This window comes from Gossypium arboreum, chromosome 7 (genome assembly GCF_025698485.1).
Source record: "Gossypium arboreum isolate Shixiya-1 chromosome 7, ASM2569848v2, whole genome shotgun sequence".
Taxonomy (NCBI): Eukaryota; Viridiplantae; Streptophyta; class Magnoliopsida; order Malvales; family Malvaceae; genus Gossypium; species Gossypium arboreum.
In genome coordinates this window covers 47,733,412-47,746,045 of record NC_069076.1, presented here as the reverse complement: position 1 = coordinate 47,746,045, position 12,634 = coordinate 47,733,412, and positions in this window count along the sequence as shown.

Genomic DNA, 12,634 nt, shown 5'->3' with positions numbered 1-12,634 from the left:
CTCAGCTAGCGGTCTGGCTGGTGCAGGTGATAGCTGCTTTACTCAAGTATATGCATATGTTCGACACAGATGTTCAATCTTTTAAAAAATTTAGAAGTTATATCAGTATATTCATTAACAGTTATTATCTGTTAAATATTGGATATTAATATTTTAAGAAAAATGAAAATTAGAATATAAGGGTAAGAGTAGGTTTGATTCCTATGGTACCGAGGTTTTCTTTCTTTTACCTTTTTTTTTTTCTTTCAATTTTGATCTTTATATTTGGCCAATTGATGTTGTATGCTTCTTGATTTAACATATGAAAGCTCATGAACGATAAATGAAGACGAAGAAATAAACATATGTTTTAAATGTGAAAAGTTTTGATAATGAGTTTTGGCCCCCTTTTTTCTTTATAGTTTCTATTGTATATAAATTTCCATGACATGAAAGGTCGTTAGTGGCTTCATGCTCGGTTGACACTCTCTACATGTCAATTGTCGAGTCTCTGTCCAATTGTGTTAATTATATATATAGATATATATTCTATTATTTAACCCATGGTTGAATTTGTGTTATATATCAATTGGATATAACTAAAATTCATTGGTTAATTCAATTGGGAAATATATAACTAAAAGTAACAAATATTTTATGGGAGAATCTTTATCTTTTATAATTTTATACAAAATTTATATGTCGAAGCCACCCTTTGAATAAAATTGACTTAACAATATTTGATAAAATTTGAATATTTTTATTGTCAAACTGTTGGGCTTTTAATAAAAAATATAAGTCACCATCAATTTTTTTTGTTGGATGTTATCCAGCACTTAAAATGTTATCTTTAAAAGAAAATTAAAAATTTGAGTTTGAAAGTTAATTACGCATACGAAGAAAGTTTTAGCAATCTTATCACGCTCAAAATTAATGTATTGTTTCAAATTTCAAATATTATAAATTTAAATTAACATATTTAATTATAATTCTTAAAATATGTAATATGAAAAATAAATTATTTAATTGAGTGAATTAAATTTGAAAATTTATGAAATGTGACATTTTACTTTTATTATAATAAAATAAAATTTTTATTTACTCGGATTGAAGAAGGATATTCCAACATTAAAAAAAAATTAACATTTCAATTATTTTGGCAACCACCTCATCAATTTTCTAATGCTAAAGTGTTACCTTATTATTTGAAAAGAGAAAGTAAGAAAAATGTCAGAATTATTTAACGAGTATACATGCTATCCACACTCATCAATAGGTAAAACACAAAATACACATGAATAGCTACATAAATAATATATTAACTTTAGCATATTTATATAATCACATTACAAGACAAACAGAAACAATAGTCAAATAATAATAAAAAATATTATCAAATTCATCTTATTTCCAATAATGGATCACCTGGAATAAATGGGATAAAACATATTGCAAGTGCCAGGGATTAAAGTGAACATGAATCAAACATAGAGTGACTCCCACCACAAATATACACTCGATGTGACTTTAATGCCCAAATCAGTTCAGTCCTTACATGTTCTTTTGAGAGGAAAAAATTTGTATGAACCGTTAAAAAGCTAATTTTAGAAAAAAAGAAAAAAGGTTTCATTCTCTGCAGCATTCAAAAATCATATATGCGATTGAACATGTAAATACCTTGGACCCTTCGTCTAGTTGTATCTTTTCTGATCGTCGACAAGTTTCGTTGCAGCCTCTTCAATGTGTGTGAAAGCTCGGACCATGGAAGGGTTGGAGATATCCAGCGAGAGAGATGGCAGTTCCCTTCTCCCTTTTCTTAAAATGCTTTCTCCCCGTTCTTTTTCTTTTCTCAAATCGTCACCCTCCCCCGTTTCGTTCTTTTCTGTCGTTATCCCTACCTTCAATAACTGCCTCTTTTAACCGCCTCATGTCCCTACATTTCTAATATATATTACATATATGTAATATTACATACTACATATACTATGCGCGCACGCACATATCTTTATAAGTATAGAATAATAATTAAAAATAACATGGTGAGATTTCGGGCCATCAAATTAATGATGGTGACTCAGAGGAACGCATAAGAAGAAATTTTTATTTTCAGGAAGTGTGTAATTTTGGTCTTTATTTGGGAGTAGGAAGAGCATGATAAGGCCACTAATAATACTTTGCGTTTTGTTGTTGATAAGGTATGCATTAAGCTTTCTGGTTCGGACTTTAAACAACTCTCTCTAGTTGGTAGGGTGATTTTGACACAATCGATTTTGCTTTCGATTCTAAGTTATTTCATACAGTTATGATGATCCCTAAAAGCTTGTGTGAAGAGATTGAGCACATGGTTAGACAATTTATCTAGGGTTCTTACAATAGGGCTAAAAAGATGGCTTTAGTGAGCTGGGATTCAGTGTGTCCACTTAAATCACATAGAGGTTTTGGGCTATGACATTTAAAGGATCATAATACTTCTTTCATGATGAAGGTTGGTTTCAGTACTATGACCAATTCCAATGCCTTTTGGGTTCGGGTTCTCCGATTGATGTATGGGGTTCAAAGTAGATTGCTTGAGTCTTTATCGAGAGGATGCTGTTTTTTCTTATGAAGATCCTTCACTAAGGTATGGTCTCTTATTCGTAAAAATTTACCTTGGTCTGTAGGTGATGAGAAATGTGTAAATTGCTAGCGGGGCCATTGATTTCCAAATATTAGACCCTTGTATAAGCATATCCCTTCTTGCTCTAATCTTGACATGGATTGTCCTCTTAGTAATATGATTATAGATTACGATTCTTGGAATTTAGACTTCTTCCGGCTATGGGTTACTAAGGAGATCATTAATAAGATTGTTGGAATTCCACTACCTTATTCTTCATCTGGACCTAATAGGATCATTTGGGGGGTACTTTGACAGGTTCTTTCTCCTTTAAAAGTGCATATGGCAAGCTTTGGGAAAGAGCTTGGAATTTTAAAGAATCCATTTAACAGTTTCCTTAGAAGTTTCAAGATCTGCAACGAGTTAGATTCTTTATGTGGTTTACTCTCAAACAATGTTTACTTCCGAATGCGGAGAGGGCAATAAGAGGAGTAGGAATCGATAGTCCTTATGAAGTTTGTGGACATGGTTCCTAAGATGTATTGCATGTGCTTAGGGATTGCCCTGCGGCTAGGGACATTAGTAACAAGCTCATTCCAACAGATAAGCTCTCTAGATTTTATTCTGGACCCATTTATGAGTGGATGATAGAAAACCTTCATAACCAATAGATATTTTGCCCGGGGGGAGTTGATTGGTCATGCCTTTTTGGGATGATTTCTTGGCGCATCTGGAAAAATCGCAACATTTTTATTTTTTAGGGCATCTTTTCAAATATTAATGAAATCATCAAGGTATCTTATAGTTGGGCAAAATAATATCTTTTATTTCAAAATCTCCATCATACGGAACACGAAGTCTTGTTGCTAGCTCTCATCTAGAAAGGAATTGGATGTGTTTGACTATAAATGGTTCGGTTAGGATTGAGGATGGTTTTGTTGTTACTGGGGGATTTGTGTGTGATCACAATAAGGGTGGATTTTTAGTTTTAGTAGATATTTGGGCATGTGCATGGTCGTAGACACCGAACTTTGGGGTATCTTAGATAGTTTGAAACTTATTCTGGAATGGGGTTATGGAAGTGTTCTAATTCAACCGATAGTTTTAATGCTGTTAATGCCATTTAGGATGAATCGTTTGGGGGTTCTAATTTTCCTCTTGTCAGGAGAATTCATCAACTCTTGAAAATTGTAAGGCATTAGAAAATTCAACATATCTTTTGTGATGAAAATAAAATCGAGGATGGTCTTGTTAAGATGGTTTGTGACAGGAGATTAGGTCTACGATTGTTTGAAGATTCTCTCTTGGAGGAAAAGGTTTAATTGCTATTGTGCAATTTGTTTCTTTTCACAAAAAAAAAAAAATAACATGATGATAACAAATAATATTAAATAAGGCCAATAAACATTATAAAATAATTCATACTAAAAATAATAAAATGTAAACTTGACCCAAATAAATATAGTTACTACATTATAAAACTAGAATAAATGTAGAAAGGTTAATATATACTTTACCCTGAATTTTATAATTTGTAATTAAAATTTTATTTTGAATTTAACTGTTACCTAAATTTCGATTTCGTAACATTTGGTACTTGTGATGATGTTGCACCACTAGCCAATAATATGACACATGTCAACCTTATATTATGACACATGACAAGCATTAATAAAAATGAAAAAAAATAAAAAATATCACACTTATAAAAAAATATAAAAATTATTTCATGTTCGGATTAAATTCGGACAAATGAATGTCTAGGTTCAAATGAACCTAGATGCTATTTTGTTCAGATTCATTTCAAACATGTTTTTATAGTAATTTTATATTGAAATAAGCCCAATTTGTCCGGACCCATCAAAGAATAAACCAAAAAAACAATAAAAATAATCAGCCCAAAACTAACCTAAACCCTAGCCCAAATTACAAGCCCAAAATCCTAAAAATTTTCAAAAAAAAAAAAAAGAGAGAGGAAAAAACCCTTAGTACACCGCACCTAGGTCTGTTTCCGCCCCTAGTTCCTCTGCCACCTCTGTCAGCACTGCCCTCCACTTGCACTACCACCTAGAAAGACCAAAAGCAGAAGTGACAACAAATATACAAAAATAGATTAAAACTTGGTAAAATGGCTATATAAGCCATGGTAAACCATTGTAATTTTGTTGGACAGAGATCGAATACAAAAAATAGTGATGCAAAACAAGAAATATACAAACACAGAGAAAGCAATTCATAAAAAAGAGCAAAGAAGCACAAAGCAAAACCTATTCGGACTAAGGTTTATTTATTTTTCCTTTCTTTTTTCTTTCTAAAATCTTTTTATAGATATACATATATAATATAAAAACAAAAAAAAAGGGGAAAAGATGCCTGATTTTTAGCCTTAGGAACCGAAAGGTTCCCTTTCTTTTTGGCCATTTTTAGCCATTTTCTATAAAAAAAAGGGACCCCTAGATTCGAAATCAGGGGTCCGAAAGGATTAAAATAGACATTTTGAAATTTTTTCGGCACCGTGGACGACGGCATCGTAGCCGATGGCTGGCGACTGGCGTGGTGGTGGTCTTCTGGAGCCATGGCCGGACCTTCAGGCCATTTTAAAGAAAAAGGGGTTTTTTCTGAAGTTTTTTTTAAAAAATAAGGCTGAAATGATTTTTTTTTTTTTTTTTAGAAATTTTTGACTTAAATAAGCTCCCAAAATGACGTCGTTTTGGGCAGGCCTCTCAAGCGCCAAAACGACGTCGTTTAAGGCCAACCCGCTCTCGAGGGACCGTGTGTTTTCAATTTTTACGCTATTTACACCCTTGGTCCTTCCGCTTTTTTATTGTTTTACAATTAAGTTTCTCTCATTTTTAATTTTTTCCCTATAATTTATTTCGACTTTCAATTTGGTCCACTTTGAAGCCATGTGTTTTGGAGGGTGGGGATTATTGCCCATTTTGGTCCCTCTTTGTTATTTGCGCATTCAACTTGGTCCTTTTCCTTTTTATTTTTTTCTGATTTGCCTCAAATTTTTGTTTTAAAGTTCAATTTAGCCCTTTTTTTGTTATTTTTTCTACTTTGTTATTAAATTAATTAATTTAATATTATTATTACTATTATTATTTTCCTTTATTATTTATTTACTTGTTATTATTATCATATTATTAAATTAATTAGTTTTCCATTATTATTTCTATTATATTTCTTTTTATGTTTATTTACCTAATATTTTAAATACATTTATTCTATTTTATCATATTATATTTATTTATTCACATTCTTTTATATATGATTACAAACCTTAGATTATTCATTATTTTTATTATCATTCATATTATTCTCATTATTATTAGTATTATTATTTTTATATCCCATTTATCTATATGGTTGTTTACTGTTTTTTTTATTAGCTTGCTTGTTATTTTTCTTGTTATCTGTAATTAGCTTGTTTGTTTCGTTAATTCATTCTCGTCTTTCTTGTTGTTTTTTAAGGCATTTATTTTTATTATGCATATTATCATCGTGATTTATTTTCACAACAAATTTGTGTTACATTAATCTTACTTAATACATAAATTATGATTTTTAAAATAAGTGATACTTCTTATTTTGAGATTCAAAAGGTCGTACCCTAACTTACGGGGTTTCGATTTTCTCGATAAATCTGAATAAACGAACATTTTTAAAAAAAACCTGAATTTTAAATAATTTCTGGAGTCTAGAAAAAATCGTGTTCCAACTTACAGAATATGATTTCTTTCTAAAACCGAGATAATCAAATATCTTTCAAAATAAGTAAAATTTTCGGCGTTTATTCTCGTATCAGGAATTTAAGACATTGTGTCCTAACTTACAGGACGTACTTTCTCGATTAACATGAAATATGCCCCTTTCTCGAAAAATTTTCAATATTTTAACATAGGATCGTATTTTAAATCTCTTCAAGATTTTCAATTCTCGACACTAAAAAAAAACACAAAGTAATCAACTAGGTACCAATTTTGAGCGCTACGAGGGTGCTAATCCTTCCTCGTGTGTAACCAACTCCCGAACCCTTCTTTCTGAATTTCTTGGACCAAAATCATTGTTTTAATAAATCAAATAGTTTATTAAAAACAACCACTTTTCGAGGTGACCCGATCCCACCTCATCAAAAAAGATTGGTGGAGACTCTCATGTTCGTTTTTGTTTTCAAAATCAAAGTCGACCCATTTTATAAAAAAATGGTTTCAACAGCTTGGCGATTCCACTGAGGACCAAAAAAGAGAGTCAAGCCACTAGTTGATTACTTTTTGTCTTTATGTCAAAAATTGAAAACTTGATTTAAATTTACGATCCTTTCGTTGCCTTTCGTCTGTCTTTGTTGTGATTTTCATTATTTTGGTTTATAATTGCTTTACTAGGTTGAGTTTTTGATATATTTCTATACATTGCATGGCATAATCGGTCGATTTTACCTTTTTAAGTGGGAGTGAGAAACTATTCCTTCATGAGGTTTTCACCTCCGTATAGGATAGTGGATTGCTTTCGGGATACATCCGTACCTATGTCTTCGTAAGATTTTTATCTTCGTATAGCCATAAGGAATCCCCTGAACTGAACTCAGTCCATATGAGCCTATAATGGGTGAGGATCAAGGAATCTGCCAGTTCAGGTACCTTTGCTTTAGAACCGAACTGCATATAGTGAGCCCTAAGAGCCCACCCCAGGTAGAACCACACCAAAACCCTAGTGGTTACCTGAGTAGGTGCTTTACTTATTATTCTTCACTTGCTTTAAACTGTGTATGAGGTACTGACTTGTTTTGTTTTACTTTTATTGTAATTGCTTGGCATTTTCATCACAAGAAAGGTGTTGATTCACATTCGGTTGCTAAATAGATAACTTGTCATAAAAAATGAGTTTCTTGATAAAGTGAAGGATAATGCGGCCGTCTGGATATGGGCCGAGACAACGCAGCAAGAGAAGGGTGATAGTTTTACAGAGGGGTGTGTGTCAGAATTATGGGATTTTACTCGTATCAGCGTAACCCAAAATAATCTTCAAGAGATGAAAGAAATATGGGATCAATAGGATGGCGAGATCAAGCAACTATTCTACTATAATTATGGTGATTTGCCCTATCAACTCGATATCAAAGTGGACAAGCACTTATTCTGAGCTCTCACCCAGTATTGGAACCCTACTTATAGTTGTTTTACTTTTGGAAAGGTGGATTTGGTACCTACTGTGGAAGACTATATAGCCTTGCTCCGTTGCCCGAAGATTCAAATTGATAAGGCTTATTCCAGAGCTGCCAACTCCCAATATTCTTAAAAAAGCTGATGAACATCACAGGAATGAGCGAACAGTGGGTTGCAGCCTGAATCAAGTAGAAAGATGATAGTAAGTGCATTCATTAGATAAATTTGAGAGGTTTGATCCTAGCACATCCTGATGTGAAGAAAAGGCACGTTAGGCAATTACGGATTGGTTATCTTCCCTAAGGCTTTAGGGCATATAGATAAGGCGGTCTTCGATTTATTTAACCGACTTGATAAATGGATATGAGAGCTAAATATATGAAATTTGAGAAAGTTTCGACGTCCAAAAATCCCTGTACGAACCATAGGAATAGTTATGATACATATGTCATGACATAGAATCCAATATGTGTTTTCGTGTAAGACCATGTCTGGGACGTTGGCATCAACTTATGATTTTCATGTAAGACCACATCCGGAATGTTGGCATTGACTTATGATTTACGTGTAAGACCACGTCCGGAACGTTGGCATCGTATTTGATTTCGTGTAAGACCCTGTCTGGGACAGTGGCATTGATATTTGATTAATGTAAAACCATGTTTGGGACGTTGGCATTGTACGAGCTTTCCAAGCTATCAGCGTATCCTTATTGTCGAAACCTCTTTTAAAATGGAGAGGGTATTTTGAAAACAGGAGTCGCCACCAACCTTTTTAGGTGTGATTGGATCACCTTATAAAATATTTTGGTCTACGAAATTATGAGAAAATGGGCTCGGGAATCGGTTACGTGCGAGGAAGGGTTAGCACCCTCGCAACGCCCAAAATTGGTACCAAATTAAATAGTTTTGTCTTAATGTCAAAAACTTGAAAGAATTTAGAAATAAGATCTCTTTTAAAGCCGAAATAATTTGAGTTGAAAATCAAAATTCTTTCGTTCCAAAAGAATGCGAACATCACATCTAGCATGATTGGACACGATATTCTTAAACTTTTGTAACTAAAATCATCTCGTAATTTGCAAAATCTATTAAAAAGGATACTTTAGATATTTAGACAAATGGGAAATCGCAACCCAGCATGTTAGGGCACTATTTCCCGAATTCCTAAATAAAAAAGACATTGCCTTGTTTTTAAGATTCCTTCGAATTAAATGAAATATAAAATTTTCTAAAAAATGATGATGCATTTTACCTATTACAAAAGATCAATATTAGATTAATTAAACTACATACTTTAACATTTCATGCAAATATAATATAGAAAATGGTAAATACGACATAAATCGCACAATATACTTTAACATTTCATGTACATATAATCACAAATAACATGAATACACATTATCATTTCATGCAAAATACAAAATGGCGTAATAGTGAATATATCAATACAAATTAAACATATATAATAATATTTCATGTGAATATAGTATAGAAAATGTTAAATAATGACAAAATCACGTAATACACATTAGCATTTCATGCAAGTATAATCACAGAAAAACAATGAGCATAATATAGATTACATAACACATACATAATAGTATCTCATGCAAATATAACTTGAAGTAACATAAATAATCAATTTTATGCAAATATAATAAACAAATAATATATAAAAATAACAAATAATTTATGAAATAAAAATTAACCTACTAAACAACAATAAATAAAAATAAACAAATTTTGAGTATATAAAATATAAGTCAAAGAAATAAAACATAGATGAAGTATAAAATGATTAAAATAATAAATGATAAATGAGAAATTTTAAAATGATTATTATATAAAACATACTATATGATATGATGACTTAATATATTTATAATAATAATATGTTAAATAGGAACAAGATTTTATAATAAATTAAAAATGTTAGATATTAAAATTATATATTTTATAAATATGCATATATTATTTAATAATAATTTTAAAATTTTCTTAAAATATACATAATTTATAATAAAAATATATAAAAAGGAATAATATGCAATAAGATATATAACATATAATAGAATTTATAAAGAAAATATATATAATAATATAAATAATATGACATATGTATTATTTAATAATAATTTTAAAAATTAAAAAAATTACAATTAATAAATAATAAAAGAATATATAATTTATAATAAAATAAAATGTAAGGAATAATGTACGTAGTGAAATATATAATCTAATAAAATTTATAAATAAAATGTATAATAATATAAATAATATAACGAATAATTATATAAATAAATAAAAAATAAGATATATACCATTTATATATAACTAATATTTATAAAATAAATAATATACATAGTATTTAAAATAAATTAAATATATAAAAGGATTAAAATCAATTTTAATTAAAAATCTTGGGTTAATTACAAATAAATAAAAAAAATTGGGGCTTAATTGAAATGCGCATTAAAAAACTAGGAGACTCACCGGGCATTAGCCCTAATTCCCCAAAACGACGTCGTTCTTCAGAATAGATTTTAATGGCCAATAGGACTAAACTGAACTAAATATAAAGGTTAGGGTCAATTTAAAATAAAGATAAAATGAAATTATAAATAATAAAAAAAAGGGAGGATCAATTGGGCAATTAGCCCTTTAAACAAAAACGTGCGGATCCTTTCCGGATCTTGGGACAATGCGCGGATCTTAGCTTTGGAACGACGCCGTTTTGAAGCTTATTGTTTTAAGCAAAACGACACCATTTTTATAAGGCTATAAAAGCCAAATATCAACCCTAAATTCATTTTGAAACCCGATTTAAAAAGAAAGCAAAAAAATCCTCTGCAAGAGGGTTTGGGAGCCAGCCCTCGGAGCTCTGTCGAGGCTCTGACTAGGGCCTACACGCGCTTACGCGCCACCGTCAACTCCACCATATACGGTGGCCGGAGGCTAGAAAGCCTCATTTTCCAACGCAAATCCAACGGTACGTCCTTTTTCCTTCTATTTTTACGATATTAGTATGTATTTGGAGAGAAAAAAATAATCACCTCTGTGCTCTTCGATCGACTGTTGGTCTCTTTTTATTATGTGTGTAAAATGTGTTCCTTTTTTGAATCTGTGTATATATTCCAAAACACGTAGTATTACAAAAGATCAAAAAGGGGTTTTTATAACCCTCTGTTACATTTTTAGGAAAAAAATCCTTTTATTTCTTTCCATATTTGTTTCTTTGGTTGCTGTGGTTCCTTCTTCTTTTGCAGGTACCAGCGAGGAGGCTAGTAATGAACGGCACTGATGACGGCACACCGGCATTGATTCGGGCGTCAATCAGGACGTGATACGGAGCTTGGAATCACGGCACTAATGGTGGGTCACTGCGAGATGAAAGGATGCGTCGGTTGAAGTGCTTGCGGCGCCTAGGGTTTCTGAAACCCTAGGTCTGCCATTCCTGTTTCACGGTTTGGGCCTATTGGGCCCTGTTCATTTTTTGGGTGAAGGGTGTAATGGGGTAGTGGGTAATTTAGGCTAATTGGGTCTTGGGTCATTTGTTGGGCTACCAATGTAATCGGGTTTGGGCTATCAGGCTAAGGGTTTTTGGGTATAACCGGGTATAGGGCTAATGAATTTCGGGCTAACCGAGTTTTGGGCTTTGTTAATAGACTGTAAATAGACTTTAATAAATTTTGTTTTTATTTTTTTTATATTTATTTATTTTTACGGGCCCGGGTAAATTTGGGCTATTACAGTGCCCCTCTTTGCTTGTTACTGTGTAACAGGAATAGAACAAATATTACAAAAGGACCAAATTTGCCCGGCCTGGCCAAATCTCGAAATCTTGATCCTCATCTTCCTCAAAGGTATTTTGATAGCTCCAAGAATGTCAAATTGGCTATCTTCAACCTGCTTCTTGCAAGCTCAAGAACGCCAAATCTGTTATCTCCGATCTGCTCTCTGATAATACAAAGATGCCAAATCTCCTATCTTTGATTTGCTCTCTGACAATACAGAGATGCTAAATCTGCTATCTTCGATCTGCTTTCTGACAATACAGAGATGCCAAATCCGTGATCTTCGATCTGTTCTCTGACAATACAGAGATACCAAATCTGCTATCTTCGATCTGCTCTCTGACAATACAGAGACGCCAAATCTGCTATCTTTGATCTGCTCTGTGACAATACAGAGATGCCAAATCTGCTATCTTCGATCTGCTCTCTGATAATACAGAGATGCCAAATCTGCTATCTTCGATCTGCTTTCTGACAATATAGAGACGCCAAATCTGCTATCTTCGATCTGCTCTCTGACAATACAGAGATGCCAAATCTGCTATCTTCTATCTGCTCTCTGACAATACAGATATGCCAAATTTTCTATCTTCGATCTGCTCTCTGACAATACAGAGATGCCAAATATGCTATCTTTGATCTGCTCTCTGATAATACAGAGACACCAAATATGCTATCTTCAATCTACATTGTCCTTTAAAGGACATAACCTGTAGAATGCATATGTACTCATGCCCGATGATTTTAAAATGCCATGCTTGAAATGAATCAAATGCTCCTAATTATGCAAAATGTTATGAAAATGATTCCTATTTCAGACGTCTTTACTCGTTCATCCATCAAAGTTCTACTTTTATTTTACTCCAAGTATCAATCATACTCTGCTCATGTGTTTTAAATCAAATTGGACCTATTATACCATTCTCCAAACGTTACGACCTGCTGAAGGCAATCCTCTCCTACGATTGAATCGTTTGAATTGTCCAATCATCCTTTGGACTGAAGAAGAAATTTCCTTGAGTACCTCCGACCTTTACTCATGGGAATTCTTCAAACAATTGTTCTGTTTTAGTTTCTTGTATTCTCTAGAGATTT